Source organism: Camelus ferus, chromosome 31, assembly GCF_009834535.1.
Source record: "Camelus ferus isolate YT-003-E chromosome 31, BCGSAC_Cfer_1.0, whole genome shotgun sequence".
Lineage (NCBI taxonomy): Eukaryota > Metazoa > Chordata > Mammalia > Artiodactyla > Camelidae > Camelus > Camelus ferus.
Window position 1 is genome coordinate 3288188 of NC_045726.1, and position 25317 is coordinate 3313504.

At 37.8% G+C, this 25317-nt stretch overlaps 1 long non-coding RNA gene across 1 annotated transcript; it reads left to right on the top strand.

The window, feature by feature from the left end:
* The first annotated feature begins 9435 nt into the window (after positions 1-9435).
* On the top strand, positions 9436-23275 carry LOC116660818. Its single transcript, XR_004316466.1, has 3 exons — positions 9436-10335; positions 12093-12094; positions 23265-23275. It is a non-coding gene; the product is annotated as an uncharacterized LOC116660818 (long non-coding RNA).
* Positions 23276-25317: the final 2042 nt, after the last annotated feature.

Here is a 25317-nt window from a genome sequence, read left to right on the forward strand (position 1 = left end):
TAATGGATGTGTATGAAGTCCATGCTATGTATTAAATGGAACACCGTTCTTCAAAAGTTAACAATCCCACCAGAGTAATACTGCCCTTTGTGTAACTGTTTTAGCTAATGAACTCAATTTCTGCTTAACGTTGGGAATTTCATAAAATGTAAATAATGCTGAATTGGAACTTTGAACTTTTCATCATAGGCCATGGTCAGTCTTTCCAGAAAAAGATGTTTTTTCTATTCTTATCATTTACCAAACAAGTCATGCTTTAGACACAAAGTCTTCATTTTCTTAGGTATTATATTCTCACGGTGCTCCTAGAATCAGATGCACATATAGTCTACATTCTTACCGCAAAAAAAAAAAAAAAAAAAAAAAAAAAAATCAACTCCATTTGATGGTATAAGATCTTCTTATCTAAATTTGAACCATTCTGACCAGAGTGTCCAGTTGATTCCAGACATACCCAGTTATCCCAGGATGTCTGGGTCTGGATACTACAAGACATCAGTACTTCTAAGATCATGTAAACTTAAGCAGTATTACTGGTTTCTTGTAACTGCTGCATTTTTGCCCTCTCAAAGTTCATGGAGTTCACTCTGTGTGAGTCAAACACCATTTCAAAGAGATTCAAAAATATATATACTACCTTAGTCCAGAAAAAAATGATTTGCTTTGAGCAGCAAAGACCTACAACCCACTGTCAGAAATGTCACTGATAAAATTTGGGCAATGTACACATATACTGATGTTCATTTCTCCTTAATGTTAAACAAATAATTTTTTGCTTTTAAAGAAGAGTCTTATTCTACTGTGAAAACATTGGATTCAATAAATTATCTCACATTGTATTTTTCTGCTTTTCATGGTGTGATATTGAATTGAAAGCGTCTAATATATCCTTGAACCAGTGGCATATTTTGTCTGTTGAAAGGTAACTGAGACTATTATGTATCTTAGTCCTACTTATGGTAGTAAATGTTTAACTGATATTTTCCTACCTGGTGATGTTTTAATGACTTGAGAGGAAGTCTTTGGAAAGTGTTTATTTCAATATGAAGGAAAAAATTGAATAAAGTTGGGTAAAATGTTAACTTTAAAAAAAAAAACCTATTCTGGTTATGAGGATATCTCATAAGCTAACTTTCCTGCTGAAAGGAAGAATACTCTTGAGTTCTGGGTTTTCTACACCAAGCATGAGTCTCCCTTATTTCTGAGCCACTTATGGGTATAAATCCTTTGTGTTTTTTTTTTTTTTTAAGTAAACTCCTTAACCTTCAGTTCTGCATGATGTCAGATGTGTGATAGAATTGGCAGAAGGCTCTGGGGTGTGATTCAGAAAATTTTGCTTCCAAATCCTCAAAAAAAATATACACAGGATGGTATTATATATTGTTACTTAATTTGTACAGCATGTGTGCTCATTGTGCAGTGCCAGAGTGCACATATGTATGTAGGTAGACAGTTCAAAGTGCTTCTCTAACCTATTTTAATTTGTTAATGCAAAGTAAATATGTTTTCTGTAGTTTTATATTATATGACAATGTGAGATGCAGGTTTGGGAGATGTTGAGATTTAAATGCTAGTTGTTTTGTCTAGGTTTGATTTTTAGATTACAACAACTTCGAATTCAGTTTAGAACTCCTCACAGCCTCTTGATCTGCTGTGAGGAGTGAATAAATTAGCTAAAAACCTATACTTGTGAGGCAGGCCCATTACTTTGAGCAAGTAAAATAGATATTTTAAAGAAATACTCCATCTTTCCCAGGTCACAGGGATGGTGATTATTACAGCCTAAAATTTTTAGAAGGAAAAGACACATTCTATCTTTGCCCCAAGAATGAGATGACTAAGAAGCAGAGAGTCTTCAAAATACATGAACACAGAGAAGCTTACTGCTTGAAGGCACAGCAAATGAATAGAGGGGAGGAAAGCCGGAGATGAGCTAATTCAAGCAAGAAACCGAATCACAAGGAGTTAAGAGAAAATTGAGAAAAGGGAAAGAGTGTGGCCGGAGGGAGATAGAAGTGTTACAAATGATATAAATGCTAGTCAGACAGTGTAATTTTTATTGGCAGGTACTGTTCTAGACCCTAGGATACAAGGTGAAAAAGGATAGCTTGTTTCTGTCCTCAAGGACTTCAAAATAACGTGGGAAAATTAGGCTGCAGAGAAGAAGGGGAGCAGTGAACACCCACTGGGCACTTGCTGTTGCCTCCATGCACTGGTGATCTGCACGTTGTTTGTTTTATTGCATCTAGTGTTCACCGTATCCTATGTGGTGGGTACCTTCAGAACCTCACTCTGACTCCAGGCTCTTTTTTTCACCTTTTCTTAAAATAGGCATAATAATACTTCTTCCATAATAAAGCAGACACAAGGTGTGTACACGAGGACCCATCCAAACCTTACTAAGTTATTGTATCTCAGTTAAGTATCTCTAAGAAAACCCCCTCTCCCCTCCACACGCCTTCCAACAAGGACACCTGCTGATGCCACATGCTCACTCAGAGCTGTGGCAGCGGACAGAGCAGCAATTGGAACTGTAAGAGGGGGACATGCAAACAGAGCCCCCCTCAGCCGGGCTGGGTCTGAGGGATGCTCTGACCTATGGCTCTACCTATCCCCCACCTGGCATCCAACACAGGCCACAGGTGACGGACAAAGTCATAGGAGCTGATTTCAGTCAAGGCAGCTCTCCGCATCCTGTTGCACTAGATCAACCAGTGGTTGGTCTGGTGTCATGTAGACAAAACAACTCTTTGATGAGTAAGTTTTTCACTTCCCCCAGCTCAAGTCAGCATGAATCTAGGGTGGTGCCTGCCAAGTATGTGGGCAAATTGGGGCCCCAAACATGTTGCTGTTTGCCATGCTGGAGGCGGCCCCGCTTTCCCGCTGCCCTCAAAGGGGTTTGGTTTGGAGTTGGGGGCAACAGAAGGAAGCTAAGACTGGGAAACTGACAACTAGGATGGGGCTAACCTGAAAAGGTCTCAGGGGTTTCCCAAGTTTAGTTACTCTCTTGTCCAGAGTGGGGTTGGCAGAGACTTTGACATCACCCCAGCGTGTGCCTGTGTGTGACTGACCAGGCTGTAACAAACGCTTTCTTGGAATCTGAGGTTAAGAAAGATGAAGGGCAGGGGCCGCCTGTCTGTCTGCAATGGGCATATTACATAATAATAGCTTTCTCTGATCTTTCTTCTGCCTGTTCATGGTTCCTCTACTTCCTTTCAACTTTGTAACATGACACCCAGCTGCTGGCTTCTTATCTCTGCTACCTGCCCCCACCTCCAAAATCTCCTCAGATTCACACAGAGAACAGAGACCCCTCCTGTTTTGAAGCCTGGAGGATCACACCATTTCCCTTACCATCCCTCTGTTTGCTGGACTCGTTGTTTAGTGATGCTGTAGCCAGTTGAGGACCATTCATCCTGCCTCCATGTCTCCCTCTCCCAGTTTAGTCTAAGGTTACTTACTCAGGAAGTTCACATGCCCCCCTAAGCCAGGAGGACCCATCTCGGGGCCAGGATAAAGCCTAGATTTGAATATTTCATCTGGAGATTTTCCACTCCTACATAAACTCAGGAGATGAAAAACAAGACTGCTGACTTTCTTAGACTGATGCTTGGAGGATAAAAAAGACCCCTGTGCCATCAGGCTGAGCCCAGGAGAGATGGCATCTCCCAGGGCTGCACAGCTGAGGGGCAGGGGAGGTTCGGGAGCAGGTGGCTTGGTGATGAGCAGTAACAGGGCTGGCCCAGGTCAACACTTCTGGGTCTGAGGACTCCTAAGCTGCTGGCTCAGTGAGAATATAATGAGAGTGTTTTCCAAGTGTCCCAAATTTGGAAACATATCATTCCCATCAAAATAAACAGATTACTTTGTAAAGAGTTCTCTGCCTGCCTTTTTCACTCCTTCTAAAAAGGAGAACTGTGCTTTGAAGGAAAAAAAATGCCCTCTGCATAGCTTTTCTCAAAGACACTGTGATGAGCAGGAGTTCCCTGTCAGGGCTCCCCAACTGCCTGGGCCTCTCAGAAGCAGAAATGGAGACACCCACATAATCTCAACAGTGAAAAAGCCAATTATCAAACTACACAGGCTAATGATGATATTAGCAGCAGCAGTATCCTTTACTTTTAGATCTAATTCCTGAACTTAGTATGTTAACTTTGAGGGGAAGTAAGGTCTGTGTCCTGACAAAAGAAATTACCTGCAATCACATAAGTGTGTTGGTTAGTTTTTGTGGGGGGTTTGGGGAATTTGGTGGAAAATAATGTTAAAAATTGAGAAAAGAAGTAAGAATCCACAGGAAAAGGAAAAACCCACTAGGAAAGGCAAATATGTAGTAAGGACTGAGGATCAACTGCTTGAATAAGCCAGTACATAGTTTAAAGACAAAAAATGGCAAAAGCAACTATAACTGTAATAGACAGATAAAAGATAAGCAAGAAAGATGTAAAGTATAACATAAAAAACAAATGTGGGGGAGGGCAGTTAAAATGTAGCTCATTTAGCATATGATTGAACTTAAATGACTATCTTATTTAAAACAAGTAGATATAATTACAGGTCAACATATATGAAACCCATGGTAACCACAAAACAAAAAATCTACAATAGAACATAAAAACTAGGAAGAAAGGAACACAAACATTCTGCTAAGGAAAATCATCAAACCACAAGGAAAGAAACAGAAAGAAGAAATGAACATAGGAGAACTAGAAAAACAACTGGGAAACAAATCATGAAGTGGCAATAGGTTCATCTCTATCAGTAATTACTTTAAATGTCAATGGACTACATGCTCTTGATCAAAAGACAAGGGTGGCTGTTTGGAAAAAAAACAAGAGTCATCACTATGCTTCCTTAAAGAGACTCACTTCAAAGCTAACGATGCACACAGACTGGAAGTGAGAGGTTGGAAAAGGTATTTCATGCTAACAAAAACAAGAAAGCAGGGAAAGCAGTTTTCCTATCAGACAAAATAAACTTTAAAACAAAGGTTATAACAAAAGACAAAGAAGAGCATTTTGTAATGGCAAAAGGATCAATACAAGAAAAAAAAAAGTATTCCATTCCTTAACACATGCACCCAAAACAGTATCATCTAAATAAATATAAAAGCAAACACTAATAGACATAAAGGAAGAATTGACAATAATATAATAATAATAGGGGATTTTAAAACCTCAACTTAAACGAATGAACATGTCATCCAGACAGAAAATCATTAAAACAGCAGTTGTCTTAAATGATACAATAGACCAGTTGGTCTTAAAAGACATTACAGGACATTCCATTCAAAACTAGCCTAATACATCTTTTTTTTTCCCCCAAGTACAAAGCCTTGCTCGGGACATGAAGCAAGCGGGTAAGAAGAGCTGAGAATTCCAAGAACAGACCAGAAAAGTGGCTCACTGTAGGAAGAGGCATCCAACAGATCAGGCATCACCCAGGGATCCCAGGGCTGGGTGTTCCCCAGGGATGATAGCAAAGGTTTTGAGGAAACAACCATGCCGGATACTGCTCTCTGAATGAATACAGGCATACAAACAACAAAAATAATGATGATGAAAACTGCATCCTCCCATCTCGCCAGCCGCCTGGCTTGGGGGCAGCCTCTGGTGCCCCAGGTTTGCAGGACTCGCGTGTTGAGGTCAGCCTCCCTCCTGGAGGCCTGCGCGGTTCGGTCAGGGAGCAGCGGGGCAGACCGCAGCGGCGGCAGCAGAGGCGGCGGCCGGAGAAGGGGGCGCTGCCCTGGGCCAGCCTGTGGATTAGCTCCCATCTCCCCAGCTGCCTGGCTTGGGGGCGGCCTCTGCTGCCCCAGGTTCTCTGGAGGATTATCCTCAGGTCAGCCTGCTCCTGAGAGGCAGGCGAGGTGCAGTCAGTGTGCCAGGGCGAGGGCAGCGACAGCGACAGCGGGAAATGGGAGCACATCCCCCGTCTAGCATGGAGCAGCCCCAATCCTGCCATCTCCAGCGCTGCTGCTGCTGCCACTGCCGCCGCCGCCCCCCCCCCCCCCCCCCGACCACAGCCGGCCTGCCTCCCACGAGCAGGCTGACAGGGAGAAACTCTTTCCAGGAAGCTCTGGCAGCAGAGGCTGCCCTGAGGCCAGGCAGCGGGGGAGATGGGAGCAAGTGGGCTGGCTCTCCCAGGGTAGCCGCCATCCGCTGCCTGCAGTCCATCCCAGAGGCCGGGCTGCACCCTTCCTCCGGGCACCAGCATCAAGCACTCAAGGCCCACTGGCGAGAGGTGTGCAGCCCGGGACCATCCTGACCCATGGGCTCAGAGGAGGCACTGGGCAGGGGGGTGGGGTGGAGGGAGGGATGGGGGCGTGGGGGTGGGGCACGGAATTGGAATGGCCTCCAGCCCCGCCCGCCCTGGCCGGAAACCTGGGACCCAGGGCTGTGTGCCTGCAGTTGGGCCCGGGATCCCTGTCTGGAGGCTTTCTCCACGGAGATCACAACCCGGACTGGGTCCCGCTCCCTCGAGGAGAGGGGTGAGGGGATCCGCTGGGGTAGGGGTGCACTCCGGGTGTCGGCTGTCGGGGGATCCGGCGGTGAGGGGGGACAGGCTGAGGGGGAGGGGTTGCTGGGAGTGGAAGTGACCCGGCTGAAGGGTGGGGGGTAATTCAGGGGTGAAGGGTGATGGCACTACCTCTGGATGGTGGGGGGGACCTGGGGTGAGGCATGAGGGGTCAGCTTGGTTTGTGGGGGCTGTAGCTTAGGACCTAGTGGGGCACATACCTGGGGCAGGGACTTGGTTGGGAGAAGCAGCCTTGTCTTAGGGGTGCAATGGATCGGATCAGGGACCTGGCCTGGCAGGGGGTGGGGAGGCATTGACTGGGTGGGGGTCGGCGAGCAGGGAGAGTGGGGCTGATGGGGTGTGGCCTGGCCCTGGGCCCGTGGTGGTTCTAGCTGGGTGCCGGGACCCTGTGGGGGGCGGGGTGGGGGCGTTGGGGTTGGGGACCTGGCCAGCCCTGGCCGCGGGCTGGGCGCGCCCCACCGCCCCACCGCCCCACCGCCCGTCTCCACTCGCAGCATCCCTACTGCAAGAGCCCCAGCCAAGCGTCCGTGCTGCGGGCGAGCAGGAGGGGGAGGGGCGCACACAGCCGTGCACGAGCGCGCCCAGAACGTGAGGACGCTGGGTGGGATCTGGGTGCTCCTGGACCAGCTCCCGGAGGAGGAAGGCGGCCTGGGGTCTGGGCCGCCCGCCGCTTGCTGTCGCCCCTGCTGCTGTCGCGGGACAGGTAAGGGGGTGCTGGTCGGGGCTTGCAGGTCAGGGAGTCCGCGGGTGAGGCCTGGGCTTTGCAGCTGGGGAGGCGCACGGTGAGGGAGGGGTGCGATGTGAGGTCCAGGCCGCGCGTCCTGGTTGGGACCCTGAGGCGGGTCCCGGGCCTGCTGCCCTGGTTGGGGTGCCCCTCCCCCCAATTATTCACTGAACCCCGTGGCTTTCTTGGCCGCTGTTCATATGCGGGTTTGGGAAAGTGGGAGCAGCCCCGGGAGATGGGAGGGCGCTGGACGGCCCTGGACCATCTGAGACTAGTCCTCAGGCCAAGCGTGGCCTTCCCGCGCAGGTGGACCTGCCCTGGGAGTGGAGGCCGCCCCGGACCCTGTGGGGCACAGGCGAGCTGGGGGCAGAAGAAGGGGCGAGGCCGGGCCTTTGGGAGCTTGTTAGCCTGCCCCCCGAGATCTAAAGCTTCTGACCAGTGTATTTTCTGTCTTTTGAGGACTCTCCCTCCTGTTTTCCACAGTGGCTGCACCAAACGACATTCCCACCGACAGTGTAGGAGGGTTCCCTTTTCTCCACAGCCTCTGTAGCATTGATCCTTTGTGGACTTTTCAATGATGGCCATTCTGAGGTGAGCTGACACCTCATTGTAGTTTTGACTTGTATTTCTTTGGTAACTAGCAACATTGAGCCTTTTTTCATGTGCCTCTTACTGGTCACTGGTATGTCGTCATTGCAGAATTGCTTCTTGAGGTCTTCTGCCCATTTTTGGATTGGGTTGTCTTGCGATTATTCAGTTGTATGATCTGTTTCTATATTCTGGAAATTAACCCCTAGTCAGTCTCATGTTTGGCAAATATTGTCTCCCATTTCATAGGCTGTCATTTTGTTCTGCTTGTGGTTTCCTTTGCTGTCAAAAGCTGATGAATTTTGTTTGGTGCCATTTTTGTGTTTATTTGTGCTTTTATTTCTATTGCTTGGGTAGACTCTCCTAGGAGAACATCACTGAGGTGTATGTCAGATAATGTTTGGCATATATTTTCTATGCAGAAACCAAATGGTTAACTCTGAGAAATGAAATACAGTGCTTGAAATAAGAATTTTACTTGATGACATTAATAGATATTATAATTCATGGGGAATAAAATAATTTTTATTTATAAAAATAAAACAAACTGAAACAGACGGAAAGATACTGAAGACAGGAGTAGATTAAAAATTTGTAGGACAATGTTAATGAATGTAACATGTATAATTCAAGTTGAGAAGGAAGAGAGAATTTAGGGGTGAGGCAGGGAGATAGGAGGGGAAAAAAGTACAAAAATGTATATTCGATTATAATAAAACAGGTCAGTAATCAACAACAGGGAGAAAAACAAAGGAAGCCACACGAAGGATCATAACAGTTTTATTGCTCAGAATAACTAATATGAAGAACTCAAAAAAGCAGCTGTTGTGAAAGATATAGGAGCAATTATTGACTCCTCAAAGGAAACTATGCAAACGGGAAGACAGCAGAAAATTTAATTTTAAAGAAGAGATTCACTGAAACGGGAACCAGGTTGCAAGTTAATCCAGTTCTGGCTGAGATGTGGTTCTGACAGCAGAACACTCTGGCACAATATAGTCCAGCTTAAGGATTAATAATAATAATATGTGCTATGTGCCAAAACCTTTTCTAAACTCTTTATATGCATTATCTCATATCTTAACATTCTAAGTTGCAGCTACAGTTACTACTTTTTGCAGATGAAAGTCAAATTCCTATAGTTGTGCAACTGAATAATGTCCTGCAATGAGAAATTGGTAAAATTATGATTGAAATCAGTGCACCTTGACTCTAGTGATTTTTCTGTAGTTTTCATAATTGTATAATTGTATTTCATGGTTGTATATGCAAAGTGATGAATGAAAATCCTATTAGGTACCCAGGGCCAGACAGGTACAGAGGTGAGGAGACCGTCTGATCCTTCTTTGTCCTGAAAGCAGGAGCAGTTCTGTTCATGAGGGCACAGTGACTGTCGCTGACAAAATTCCTCTCAGTATTGTTAAAGCTCATATATTAAACCCTCTATGACTAGATGCTGTTATTCTTTGTCTTCACAAACCACAGGAGAGGTTACTTGTTATTGATTGATGCCATACAGCCTCAATAGTATTGTTTGGGTGGTCAATTTTGGCTGCTTTTCAATGGGTTAAAGAAGCAGTAAACTCAGAAGCGTCCATATTGTTTTATATTGTCATCAACAACAAAACAAATCCAGACTTGGTAAAAAAAAATCTGACTTGGTAAAAAAAATCCCCAGTGGTTTTGAAAATGTTATTTTATCTGTATGCTTTGTCCTACATCAGTGTACCATATATGCACAGAAATGTTTCTTTACTCTTTATTATTTTTTCAAATCTATTTGATTATTCTTACACCAATGCCACCTTATTAATGCCTTCATACTAAATCTTGATAATTTACAGGGTGATTCTCTTAGCTTTGCTAGTCTTAAGAATTGTCTTGTGCATTCTTGGCCTTCATGGTTTCCATATAAATGTTAGATTAATCTTGGCAATTTCCACAAAAGCAATTAAATATTTTTGCCCTTTCAGAGAGGTCTACTGACATACTTCTTTCTGACACCTTGTTACAAATTTTGAAAGTGGGAAAGACATCATTTTTGGGAGGCTTCCGTAGGTAACAGAAATCACAGTCATTTGGGAAGAACATGTAGAAAATGCCTTTTTCCTTTGCTGCACAGAAGGGAATTGTAAAGTTGTCTTGATGATGTATGTATAGGAGAGAAGTACACATACAAGGGTCATGACAAAGGTCACCACAGCACAGGCGATGACCACCTGCTCTATAAGGTTTCTGAGCTGGAGATCTTTAGGAGAAAGGCTGCATCAGAGACAAAGTGGTCAACAACATTGGAGTCATAGAGTTCCAAGTTTAGTTCTAGACTAAGTGGGGGAATTATCAACAAGCCAGAGGTCCAGCAACAAAGGATGAGTCTTCTACAGACCTTCTTGTTCATGATAGTCACATAATGTAGGGGTTTGCAGATGGCTATGTATTGATCATAGGCCATGGTGGCCAGGAGAAAAAATTCAGTATCAGCAAAGAGGCCAGTAAAAATACTCGAATGGCAAAATTGTCATATTCGATTGTCTTGTAACCTGTTGATAGGTTGTACCAATATTTGGGAGCACAAGCAGATGTAAGTGAGATTTCCAAAATGGAGAAATTTTGTAGGAAAAAGGACATAGCAGTTTTCAGGTGAGAATCTCTGAAGGTGAGGGAGATGATGGTTAGGTTCCCAGTTAGATTCAACTTGTAGGTGAGAAATAGAAATGTGAAAATCACAGTCTTCATTTGTGGATCATCAGTCAACCCCAGAAGGATAAATGTTGTTATTTTGTGGTTTCTCATCATTGACTTCTGCCTTTGACTCAGTCTGCACTTATGATTCAGAGATATTTGATATGAGGGGAGTGATATTAATGTCACATAGGAAAAAAAATATTACTCAACAAACTATGTGAAACTATCAGAGATGTAATTAAAACATTTTTATTATAAATATTGTTTTCTATTTTTCACAATTATAAAAAAGTTTTACAAGAAGTATCATAACTTTTTATTGGAATATTTTCAGAATAATTGCTAGAAGTAAAACTTCTTCAATAAATTGGAAGTTTATTTTTAGAAAGATAATGAGCTAATCATGTAGGGTAAAGTAATTAAAATTACCCTCCATGTCACCAGTGCAATAGTAACTTTGGATAGACATTCATGTTATTATTAGCAACTTTTTTTCTTTATACAGCATGAGGATTATTACCTTAAGTTAACCAGGGATTTATCTGTGTCAAGGCTAGGTTCCAGGTTATTTTGAGGTATAAATCACATAGAATGTATGTGTTATAATTGTACAATTTGATTAATTTTCACAAATTTATACACCTCTAAACCAAAATCCTAATAAAGACAGAGCATTTCCATCTTTTCTTATTTCCCCCCTCTCCAGTCACAGGCAGCCAGCCATGTACTTTCTGTCATTATAGGTTCAGTTTATTAAAAGTCTATTGTGTTTTCTAGAGTTTTGTACAGTTGAATTATACTGTATGTATGCTATTGAGCCTGGCAACTTTCACTTAGCATAAAATTTTGGAAATTCGTGTTTGTTATTGCATAAGTAACTCATGAAAAGTTGATTTTAGTGACTTGTGTTAAAATTAAAGCTTTATTTAAAAGGGTGAACATACACAAATGAAACTACCACCACAATCAAGATAGTAACATAACCATCACTCCCCAAGAGGTGCAATTCCAAAATTCATCCAATTGTACATCTGAAATATGTATAGTTTACTGTATAAGAGAATGACTATAACTCAATTTAAAAAAATTTGGTGGATTCAGTATATTAATACCATTTTGAAACCATTACCATTATCTAGATTTATAACATTTTTATCATCCCCAAAACAAAACCAGTATTAGTCACTTCCATGCCCCACTACTTCCAGTTACCAGCAAGCAAAAATCTATATTCTGTCTCTGTGGAATTGTCAATTCTGGACTTTTCATACAGTGGAAAATTAGGATATGTGGTCTGTTGTGACTGGCTTCTTTTGCTTAGCATGTATTCAAGGTTCATTCATGGAGTAGCGTATATTATTTCTTCATTTCTCTTTTTTTTTTTTTTTTGCCAAGTCCTCTTCTGTCGTATTGATGTGCTGCAGTTTGTATATCCATGCATATGTTGGTGGACATTTGGGTTGTTTTCACTTTTTGGATACTATTGTGAATCATGCTCCTATTGCATCCAGGTTCAAATTTGTGTGTTTACATATATTTTCAGTTCTCTTTGGTATGTGCTGAGGAGTAGAATTGCTGGGTCATTTGGTTACTCTTTGTTTAATTTTTGAGGAATTACAAAGTTGTATTCCAAAGGTGATGCACGATTATGAATATTCAGCAAAGAAACATTGTTTTGGTATCTTCACATCTTTGCCAACTCTTGTGTTGTCTGCCTTTTTTTGTTTTAACCATCCTAGTGGGTGCAAAGTGGCATCTCATTGTGGTTTTAATTTGCATTTCATCAGTGATTAATGGTGTTGAGTATCTTTTTATGCGTATTTTGGCCATTTATATATCTTCTTTGTAGAAATGTATATTCAGAGTCTTTGCCTTTTTAAAAATTGGGTGTCTTTAGTTATGGGGTGTTAGAGTTCTTTATATATCCTCTATAGAATTCCCTTATCAGGTATATGATTTTCAAACATTTCTCCCATTGCATGGGTTGTCTTTTCAGTTGTTAATAGTGTTGTTTAAAGCACAAAAGCTTTAATTTTGATAAAGTCCAATTTATGCATTCTTTTTGTTATTTGTGATTATGCTGTCATTTCTAAGAAACTGTTTTTCAATCCAAAGTGACAAAGATTTAATGTATTTTTCAAGAGTTTTATATTTTTAGCACTTACATTTGAGCCTTGGGTCCAGTTTGAGTTAACTTTTGTTTATGTTGTGAGGTAGGTGTCCATTTTCACAATTTTGTACGTGGTTATAGAGTTGCCTCAGCACCATTTGTTGAAAATCTGTACTTTCTTCATTGGATGATCTTGGCACTCATGTTGATATGTGTTGACCGTAAATGTAAGGGTTTACTTCTGGATCCTCAGTTCTAATCTGTTGGTCTAAAATATCTATCCTTATACAGGATAATATTTTGATTACTGTAACTTTATACTAAGATTTTAAAGTCAAGAACTGGGAGTCCTCTAGTTTTTTTTACCTTCCAAGATTGTTTGGCTTATTTTTTATCCTTTTATTTCCACATGAATTGTAGTGTCAGTATGCCACTTACTGCAAAGTGGCAGCTACAATTCTGATAGGGATAGCAATGGATTTGTAGGTTCATTTGGGGAGTATTGTCATCTTAACAATATTAAGCCTTCCAGATGATGACTATGAGGTATCTTTTCATTCTGAGGCTTTCTTTAATTTCTTTCAAAATGCTTTGTAAATAGTTTCAGAATGGTTTTATAATCTTATACTTATTTTGTTAAATTTATTCCTATTTTGTTCTTTTAAATGTTGATATCTTTGGAACTATTTTCTTAATTTCATTTTCAAATTGTGCATTACTAGTGTATAGAGATGCAATTAATTTATTTTATTGACCTTGTACCCTCCAAACATGATGAATGTAGTACTTGAAACAGTCTTGTCCATTTTGTGGACTTGCTATCTACGTGATCACATCACTTACCAATAGAGAGTTTCACATCTTCCTTTTCTGTCTTTTTTTTTCCTTTTATTTATTTTTCTGTCTCTAATTGCCCTTGTAAAAACCTCCAGGGCAGTGTTGAATAGAAGTATTGAAAGCAGACATACAATGTATAATTTTTTTATGTTACTGGGTTTGTTTTTTAAGTATTTTGTAGAAGATGTTGATGTCTATTCACAAGGAATATGCATTCATAAGGTCTGAGGGTTTCTTTACTTGTGATGTGTATGTCAGATTTCGGGATCATAGTAATCCTGGCCTCATAGAATAAATTGGGAAGTGTTTTCTATTTTCTCCAGGTGTTTGTGAAAGACTGATGTTTTATTCTCTAAACATGTGGTAAAATTCACCATTGAAGACATCTAGATCTTGGGTTTACTTTATGGGAAGTTTTTTTTTTAACATTTTTTATTGAGTTATAATCATTTTACAATGTTGTGTCAAATTCCACTGAAGATCTCAAGTTTTCAGTTTTACATGAACATACATATATTTGTTGTCACTTTTTTTTTCTCTGTGAGCTACCACAAGGTCTTACATTTCCCTGTGCTATACAGTATAATCTTGCTTACCTATTCTACATTTTGAAATCCCAATCTGTCCCTTCCCAGCCCCCACCCCCTTGGCAACCACAAGTTTGTATTCTATGTCTCTGAGTCTGTTTCTGATTTGTATTTGTATTTGTTTGTTTGTTTGTTTTAGATTCCGCATATGAGCAATCTCATAAGGTATTTTTCTTCCTCTTTCTGGCTTACTTCACTTAGAATAACATTCTCCAGGAACATCCATGTTGCTGCAAATGGCATTATGTTGTAGGGTTTTATGGCTGAATAGTATTCCATTGTATAAATATACCACCTCTTCTTTATCCAGTCATCTGTTGATGGACATTTAGGCTGTTTCCATGTCTTGGCTATTGTAAATAGTGCTGCTATGAACATTAGGGGGCAGGTGTCATTTTGAAGTAGGATTCCTTCTGAATATATGCTCAGGAGCGGGTTTCCTGGGTCACATGGTAAGTCTATTTTTAGTCTTCTGAGGAATCTTCATACTTTTTCCACAGAGGCTGCACCAAACTGCATTCCCACCAGCAGTGTAGGACGGTATCCTTTTCTCCATAGCCTCTCCAGCATTTGTCATTTGTGAACTTTTGAATGATGGCCATTCTGACTGGTGTAAGGTGATACCTCATTGTAGTTTTGATTTTCATTTCTCTGATAATTAGTGATATTGAGCAATTTTTCATGTGCCTATTTATCATTTGTATTTCTTTCTTGGAGAATTGCTTGTTTAGGTCTTCTGCCCATTTTTAGATTGGGTTGTTTGTTTTTTTCTTATTAAGTCATATGAGCTGCTTATATATGCTGGAGATCAAGCCTTTGTTGGTTTCATTTGCAAAATTTTTCTCCCATTCCGTAGGTTGTCTTTTTGTTTTACTTAATGGTTTCCTTTGCTGTGCAGAAGCTTGTAAGTTTAATTAGGCCCCATTTGTTTATTCTTGCTTTTATTTCTATTGCTTGGGTAGACTACCCTAGGAGAACATTTTTGAGATGTATGTCAGATCATGTTTTGCCTATATTTTCTTCTAGGAGGTTTATTTTGTCTCGTCTTATGTTTAAGTCTTTGATCCATTTTGAGTTTATTTTTGTGTATGGTGTGAGGGAGTGTTCTAGCTTCATTCATTTACATGCTGCTGTCCAGTTTTCCCAACACCATTTGCTGAAGAGCCTGTCTTTATTCCCTTGTATATTCTTGCCTCCTTTGTCAAAGATTAGTTGACCAAAAGTTTGTGGGTTCATTTCTGGGCTCTCTATTGTGTTCCATTGGTCTATATATCTGTTTTTGTACCAATACCATGCTGTCTTGATTACTGTAGCTCTATAGTATTGTCTGAAGCCTGGGAGAGTTATTCCTCTAGCCTCTTTCTTTTTCTTCAGTAATGCTTTGGCAATTCTAGGTCTTTTGTGGTTCCATATAAATTTTATTATTTGTTCTTGTTCTGTGAAATATGTCCTGGGTAATTTGATAGGGATTGCATAAAATCTGTAGATTGCCTTGGGCAGTGTGACCATTTTAACAATATTGATTCTTCCAATCCAAGAGCATGGGATATCTTTCCATTTTTTGAAGTCTTCTCTAATTTCCTTCATCAGTGGTTTATAGTTTTCTGTGTATAATTGTTTCACCTCACCTCTTTGGTTAGATTTCTTCCTAGGTATTTTATTACTTTGGGTGCTGTTTTAAAGGGGATTGTTTCATTACTTTCTTTTTCTGTTGATTCATCGTTAGTGTAAAGAAATGCAACTGATTTTTGAACGTTAATCTTGTAACCTGCTACCTTGCTGAATTCTTCCATCAGCTCCAGTAGTTTTTGTGTGGACCTTTTAGGGTTTTCTATATATAGTAACATCATCAGCATGTAGTGACACTTTTACCTCTTCTTTTCCAATTTGGATCCCTTTTATTTCTCTCTCTTGCCTGATTGCTGTGGCTAGGACTTCCAAGACTCTGTTGAATAGGAGTAGTGATAGTGGGCAGCCTTGTCTTGTCCCAGATTTTAGTGGGAAGGTTTTGAATTTTTCACCATTGAGTGCTATGCTGGCTGTAGGTTTGTCATATATAGCTTTTATTATGTTAAGATATGTTCCCTGTATACCCACTTTGGTGAGAGTTTTTATCATAAATGGGTGTTGAATTATATCAAATGCTTTTTCTGCATCTGTTGAGATGATCATATGGTTTTTGTCCTTTCTCTTGTTGATGTGATGTATTACATTGATTTATTTGCATATGTTGAACCACCCTTGTATCCCTGGGATGAACCCCACTTGGTCATGATGTATAATATTTTTTATGTGCTGTTGGATTCTATTTGCTAATATTTTGGTGAGGATTTTTGCATCTATGTTCATCAGTGATATTGGCCTATAATTCTCTTTTTTTAGTTGTTTCTTTGCCTGGTTTTGGTGGCTTCATAGAATGAGTTTGGGAGTATTCCCTCCTTTTCAGTCTTCTGGAAGAGCTTGAGAAGGACTGGTAAGAGTTCTTCTTTGTATGTTTGGCAGAATTCTCCAGTGAAGCCGCCCGGTCCTGGACTTTTATTTGTAGGGAGATTTTTTTATTGCTAATTCAATTTCATTTCTAGTGACTGGTTTTGTTCAATTGGTCAGTTTCTTCTTGGTTCAGTCTTGGTGGACTGTATGTTTCCAGAAATTTGTCCATCTCCTCTAGGTTATCCATTTTGGTTCCATATAGTTTTTCATAATATTCTAATATGATATTCTGTATTTCAATGTTATTTGTTGTAATTTCTCCATTTTCCTTTCTTATTTTGCTTATTTGTGCTCTGTCTGTTTTCTTCTTTGTGAGTTTGGCCAGAGGTTTTTCGATTTTATGTACTCTTTCAAAAGACCAGCTTTTGGTTTGATTGATTTTTTCTGTGGTTTTTTAAATGTCTATTTTATTTATTTCCTCCCTGATCTTTATTATTTCCTTCCTTCTGCTGCCTTTTGGGGTTTTTTGCTCTTTTTTTTTTTTTCTAATTCTTTTACCTGGTGGGTTAGATTGTTTGAGATTGTTCTTCTTTTTTGAGGAAGGCCTGTGTCACTATAAACTTCCCTCTTAGCACTGCCTTTGCTGTGTCTCATAAATTTTGTGTGTTGTGTTTTTGTTGTCATTTGTCTCAAGGTATTTTTTAATTTCAACTTTGATTTCCTCATTGACCCACTGGTTTTTTAATAGCATGTTGTTTAATCTCCATGCTTTCCTTTTTTCCTCCATTGTATTTTTGTAGTTGATTTCTAGTTCCATGGCATTGTGGTCAGTAAAGATGCTTGATATAATTTCTATCTTTAAATTGTTCAGGCTTCTTTTGTGCCCAAGTACATGATCAATCCTAGAAAGTGTTCCATGAGCACTTGAAAAGAATGTAAATCCTAGTTTTGGGGGGTGTAATACTCTCAAAATATCCACAAAATCTAATTTTTCTATTGTATTATTTGGTTTCTCTGTTGCCTTATTTATTTTCTGTCTGGAAGATCTGTCTAGTGATGTTAATGTGGTGTTAAAATCTCCAACTATTATTGTATTCCCATCAATATCCCCCTTTATCTCTGTTAGTAATTGTTTTATGTATTTAGGTCCTTCTCTGTTAGGTGCATATATATTGACAAGTGTAATATCCTCATCTTGTATTACTCCTTTAATCTGTGGGAAGTTTTTTGATTACTAATTCAATATCTCTACTTTCTATAAATTTATTGAAGTCACCTATTTCTTCTTGAGTCAAGTTTGGTGGTTTGTCTCTCTCTAGGAATTTGTCCATCTTCTCTAGGTAACTTCACAGGTTTATGGTTGTTCTTAGTGTTTCCTTATAGTTCTTTTTATTACTGTGATGGTAGTAATGTCCCTCTTTTTCTTCTTGATTGTAGTCACTTGAATCTTTGTTTATTTGTCATGTTCAATGAAAGTATAAATGTTTTCCCATTTTGTTGATATTTTCAAATAACTGACTTTTGGTTTTGTTGATTTTTTTGTATAGTTTTCAATTTTCTTTTTTATTTATTTCCCCTCTAATCTTTTTTAACATTCTTCATACTGCTTGTTTTGAGTTTAGCATTCTCTTCCCCTGATAGTGTTATGGGAATTTTATAATTTTTTTCCCAGTTTTATGAGAGTCTGTTGACATACAGTAGTGCTGCATGTCATTTATGGTGTTCACCAAAATGACTTTACTTACATATATCTTGAAATGATGACCACAGTAAGTTTAGTTAACATCCATCTTATATAGATACAAATTTTTTTTTCCTTATGATGAGAACTCTTAGGATTTATTCTCTTAACAACTTCCAAATATACCTCACATTAGTGTTACCTATAATCATCATGTTCTACATTACATCCCTGATACTTGTTTATCTTATAACTGGTATTTGTATCTTTTGACTAATTTCTTCCAATCTATCTGAATCCCTGTCCCCCATCATCATTACCCTCTCCTTTCCGGTAACCACAGATGTGATGTCTTTTCCTATGTGATTGGTCTTTTTTGTTTGTTTGTTTTTTAGTTTCCACATACAAGTGAGATTTTACAGTATTTGTCTTTCTCTATCTGACATATTTCACTTAATATAATACCCTTAAGTTCCAGTCATGTTGTTGCAAATGGCATGATTTCCTATTTTTTATTGGTGAATAATATTCCACTGTATAATGTGAAGCATTTACAGTTCAAGGGTTTGTTTGGGGTTTTTTGCACTTTTTGTTTATTTTTACTGAATCAGTGTAAAATAAGCTGTGACTTAATTTCTTTCACTTGGCAACAGAAATTTGATCAGCTGTCATTTTGTAGATGGAAATGTATTTGAAAAAAAGTTTCTTTATTTACACTCAAATGTATGTATGCCCAGACCTGCACATTTCATAGGACTGTATGGTCAATGTTTTATTTTTATTTCTTTTTTTCTCATTCTACCCATTCTTCTTCCTGATTGCACCACTTTGTTTCTACTTTAGATAACCTGCATTAAAATCTGTTTTCCTTTAATATTCTACTTGCTTAGTGACTATGTACAAGTAAATAGATAAAAATGTTTCCACAATACATAAATAATGTATAATTATATACATATGCATGCTCATATTAAATTTTTGAAACCAAGTATACTGATGATGTCTCTTTTTCTAATTGTATTTATACCTTCTTTACATGTGTACTGTTCTTTTATGTTAAATTTATTCTCTTGTTACATTTTTATGGCTGTCATGACTGAAATAATATTTGCTCATTGATTTCCTGTTGCTTATTGCTATGACAGTCTACTGATTTTTAAATAATACCATTTTTTTTGACAAAAGTAATAAATTCCTTATTAACTTCCCTACATTCCTAGTAGAATATCTTCAGTTTTCGGGATATGGAAGAATATCCTCAGGATAAAAGAAATATGTTGAATTGCATCCGTTTTAAGATATCGTCAATTGTAAGACATATTGTTATATAAAATATCAGTTTTGAAAAAAATGTTGCCAATGAAACTATGAACGATTGATATCACCCATTGTATGACATACCTCCATTTCAGAAAGCAAAATGTGAATGTCTTTAAAATCAATTCAGTAGTTTTATTTATCCCTTCCCATATTTATCCTGATGTTTTAATTTCTTCTGTTGCTGCATATGCAAGGTTTTCCAACAAAATGTTGAACATTTATGTTTTGTATTCATTACATTCATTGGTGTGGGGTTTATCTATGCTGTTGGACTTTTGAAAGAACTGGCTTTTAAATTTGTTAGCTTATTTAATTGACTTCATTTTCTACCCTTAGTAAGTTACAGTTTTCATTTACTTTTTTTTTATTTTATTTTTCAAATTTATTAGGACAAGTTTCTCTCTTTTTGGCTAGTTTACATTTTTGTAAGTAATGAATACATGTAAGATAACGGAATTCCTAGTGAATACAGCTTTCTCAGTGTTCTGAGTAATTTGTGAAGCCTTGTCTGTATTTCATTGCATTCCAGATACCAATTAGTTAATTTGGTGTAAGTACCATCATTTCTAAGGAATTTTATTTGTGTGGATTTTAATTTGTTGTCTCTAACAATTGAGATTACTATGACCAAATTTGGACTCTAAAAGCTTAATTTGTGTTAGATGTTGGCACAGGTATCAGATACACTGGGAAATGTTTCTGGCTTGACTCACAGTTCTATAAGCAGTAGACAATAGTTTTCAGGAAAAAATGTAAACTTTCTGTGAAAAAGAGCATGTTTTTTCTTAATTCAGACTTTCGTTGAGTGTGCACCTAATGCGTCATCAAGTGCTCTCACTAAACTTATCCTGAGACTCAGATCTAAGTCTCTGTGATCATTCTGCAAAACTTGTTCCCATATCCTGTCTGTATTCTCTTAAGTAGTCATGTCATTTTATAGATTATTGCTCTACCTTAAATTAAATCATTATTTCTAATCCATTCTATTCAATACTTTGCAATGATTTCAGGTATAGATTCAAAAGAATATTTCTTAAATTTCATCCACTGTGTTCATTGTAGTAATACATATTTTCTCTGTCTTCTCAATATTGGAAGTAGTATTATTCTCTCACATTTATTTTAAATTATGTGATCATTCATTATAGACATTTTATGTAATTATGCCTTTCATGTAATTATTGCCTATATTTGAGAAGAGCTATCAAAAATTTACCCTATATTTACCCTTATACCCAGAGTAGTGACTTTTATTATATATTAAAGTAATTTTATAAAGTTACTTTCTTTTCAAAGTGATTTTTTTAAGAAGTTGACATGCAAAACTATCAGTTATTGGTTTGAATAATGAAGATACAAAAATGGCTTGAGTAGGGCTCAACAGAAGCTCAGTTAAAGAAAGGTTGAGAAATTTACTGTTACTCACATGTGTATTATTAAAAAACAAAGACGATTACAAGCTTCAAAAATAAATCTCTGTGGCTATTCTTGTTTTTGACACAATGTTTTTTTTAATTTAATTTAATTTAATTTAATTTAATTTTTTCAGATGAGGTGCCACTTTTTTTATTTTTTTAAATGTTTTTTATTGAGTTATAGTCACTTTACAATGTTGTGTCAAATTCCAGTGTAGAGCACAGTTTTTCAGTTATACATGAACATACATATATATATTCATTATCACATTTTTTTTTTGCTGTGAGCTACCGCAAGATCTTGTATACATTTCCCTGTGCTATACAGTATAATCTTGTTTACCTAGTCTATATATGCCTGTCAGTATCTACAAATTTTGAACTACCAGTCTTGACACAATGTTTTAAAAATATTATTTTTTCTTACTAAGATGAGAGCAAGGCAGTTCTTTTGATTAAGTCCTTAAAGGCTTTCTTAACTTGATTATTTCTCAAGGTATAAATAAATTGGTTTTGTGTAGGTGCAACAGAAAACATGAGCAGCGAAACCATTTTTTTAATAGTCACTTCTTCCCTTGCTGCAGGATTCATATAGATGAAAATGCACATGCCATAGGTGAGGGAAACCACAATCATGTGGGAAGAACAGGTGGAAAAAGCCTTTTTCCTTTGCTGAACAGAATAGAACCAAAAAATTGTCTTGACGATGTAAGCGTATGACAGAACCACACAAGTAAGAGTCTTATTCAGGGTCAGCACAGCACAGATTATAACAGTCTGTTCCATTAACCATGGGTCTGAGCATGAGATTTCCACCAAGGGAAACGCATCACAGGCAAAATGACCAATCTTGTTAGAGTCACAAAATTTTAGATTTAAACCCAGCCTAAGTGGTGGGATTAAAATACACAGACCAGCCATCCAACAATAGATGATGAGACTCCTGCAGACTCAGCTGCTCATGACGGTCACATGATGCAGGGGTTTGCAGATGGCCACGTAGCAGTCATAGGACATGGCGGCCAGCAGATAACTCTGTTACTCCACATGGGTCAGTGATAAACACTTGGATGAAATAAGCATTGTAGGTGATGACCCTGTCACCTGTTGCTATGCTATGCAGGTATCTGGGGATGCAGGAAGATGTGAATGAGCTAAGAAGGAGAAAAAAATTTTTTTAAATAATACATGGGTGTTTTAAGATGGGAATCCACAAATGAGAGTGTGATGATGGTCAGGTTTCCAGTTACACTCAGTGTGTAGTTGATAAATAGAAAGATAAAAATCAGCACCTGTAGCTCAGGGTCATCTGTGAGTCCCAGCAGAATGGATGTTTTACTGTACTGCTTCTCGTCACTGACTTCTGACTTCTCTCCAATCTCTGTGTGATATTCAGAGAAATTTGCTTATAGATTGTAGACTATTTTAACTGACTTAAAATTAATGTTTTTAAGCTTTTATATTTTATCATACAATATTGTCTATAAATAAATACATGTAGTCACATTTTACGTGTTGCTAGTTTTTAGGTTAAGTGTGTTTAATTCTTACAAATTACCTAAGCCATGATGCTCACCCACCAACCCCTGCCACATAGTCCACGTGTCTGTTTCTGCATTATCTTTCCTGAATATGTGTATGTTTCCTGCTGACACATGTGATGACTGCCCTCTCTTCCCTTCTGCACCTTCCAGTCAATGAATTATCTTCATTGATGCTACACTAGTAGGGACTCAGATGTTTCTAATGTACAATTAGTGTTTGATGTCTTGGAGTTTTCTGACATCAGTCAAGAAAAATTATTTTCCCTTTGTGTACCTGGTTCATTTGTTTTATGAGTATATTTGCTTTATTGTTTGACTTATTGCAATCTCTTCTTCCTGAGGTTGGGCAGTCTTGGTTGTGACTGTGTACCCAGCTCCAGTGTTTCCAAAATAGAGAAAACTCACTAATTGAGGATTATGGCTACTCAAAAGTTAAAATTCTCTTAGTAAATTTAGCCTGCCATTCAAGTATTTATATCAAATTGAGATGTAGAAGGAATATATATATATATGTATACATATATTTATATTCAGTCTACCTACCTTCCTTATATTTTTTTTCTAATCTCTCAGATGATATGTGCATCCATGTGAAATTTACTCTGCTCTTCATCTTTGACCATTTTTCAATTCTTGAAATATATCTCTTTCTATAAGACATTGCAACTTACTTTATAATAGAAATTAGTAAACAGATTGACAATAAAGTATAAGTATCTGTTTTCTGAGTACTGTATCTTTCAGAGTGCTGAATGTGAACACAGGGATCTGTAAGAGGTGTTCGTTCCAGTCACAGTGTTACTTGTAGGGAGGATGGGAAGAGGAATGAAAGGGCATGCTTGTATACTTCTTTATACAGGAAGACATTCTTTTTAGCTTGAGGTTGAATACACTGTGTATTTCTTATATTTAGTGAGATGGAGATTTTTTTACATATCTTAAGAAATCTCCCAGGCAGTGAGATTTATCTACATAAGGGAAATTCATTCTAAAATTTGACATCTGAAAAATGTATCTTATATACATTAAAAATGTAAATTATTACCAAATTTCATTTTTGTTTCCAGAGGAAAATATAACCTAGATCTTACAAAGGGAATTACAATCAAAGAGACAAACTTTATCATGCTTACTCCTCTGTTAGTTAATCAGAGCATCTAATGGTTGTTTAAACACAGCAAAATTAAGATTACACTGTTAAAGTCATGTTTTAATAAAGGTATTTGTATCTTCATATTCAGGGCATGTCTGGGAATACATAGATCTCCCTTTGTTCAGCATCTCCAACAAATTGGAAAGATTTGCATATGCTGGGCTTAGTGCTATTATAAATGTCCAAATATTTTCTTGCTATCTCCATCACTAAAACAAAAATAAATCATATTAAGGGCTGAGGAAGTCTCCCCACTGGGTGGAGGAGATGCATTTTAAACCATCAGGACAGAGAGACATGCTTTTCCAGTGTGCAATGTGACTTTTATCTTTAATTTGCCAAAGATGCCACTAAGTGAAAAAAATGAATGGTCCCTACTGACCTGCAGTCAAGAACCATTACTTAATTTTCTGGGTAACGAAGTGTAGCAAAGACACAAGTAAGGCAGTCTTCAGTGGGGACTGGGTCCCTGAGACAGGAGGATGTTACAGCAGCATTTGACACAAGTCAGGAGGACAGCTGTAGCATTTCAATTACACAGCTCATTAAAAAAAAACCTCACATATAGTAAGACATTTTGAATATTGTAATTCTTTAATATTTGAATAAAATCCTTTATTATATGAATGTTTATTATTAGTGGAGAATTTCAATCAGGTAAGAAAAAGTAATAGTTTATAACATTATCCAAAGTGACTGCTTACATTAGAGGCCTTATCTTTCCAGATACTCCTTTCTGTAAATACATGGACTGTAAGTGTTTCTCATGATTCCATAAAAATTTGCAACCACATCTGATAATTGAATACAAAACAAGCTTTTGTAGTTGTACAACAAAATGAGTGTATTAATTCTGTTGAATTTTACACTTAAAAAATGATCAAAATGGTATATTTTGTTATGTATATTTCATGACAATAAAAAGATAAACTTTTCTAAATTTAAACATATCTTAATTTATCATATCATATAATTTCCCAATTATTCACTATTAATAATGTTGGCTAGTAAGTATGTGGTGTCTTCCTTTTATGATTGTAGTTTTCATATATCTCAAGCTAATTATGTGGAAAATCATTTGTGTGTTGCCATCTGTTTATCTTCCTTGGTGAAATATGTGTTACTGAGCTTTGATAATTCTTTATATAGTCTGGGTACAAGACCTTTGTCAGATATGTGATTCAAAATTATTTTCTCCCAGTTTATGGCTAGTCATATTCTTAATAGTGTCTTTCTAAGAGGGGAAATTTTTAGTTTTTGTGAATGGCATTTCATCATTTTAAAAAATGCATCAGGTTTTATCTAAAAATCTTTGCTTAATTGAACAATTTTCTTCATATGTTTCTCCTAGAAGTATTACAGTTTATTTTATGTATAGGTCTGTGATTCATTTTGAGTTAGTTTTTGTAAATTTATTTGTAAATAGTATAAGATATGTATCAAAGTTCATTATAAATACGGCTATCCAATAATTGCTTTTTGCATTTCTTTCAAAAATCAATTGACCATAAACATAAGGGTTTACTTCTAGAGTCTTAGTTCTTTTTCACTCACCCATTTCTGTAACTTTACATCAATATCATGCTGTCTTGATTACTTAGCTTTCTTTGTGTTTGAATAAGGTAGGCAGTATAGCTGTGTTCTTTTTCAGGGCTGAATTTCCAGAATAATTTTATACTCAAGTGGACAATATTTTCACCAAAAAATTTTGC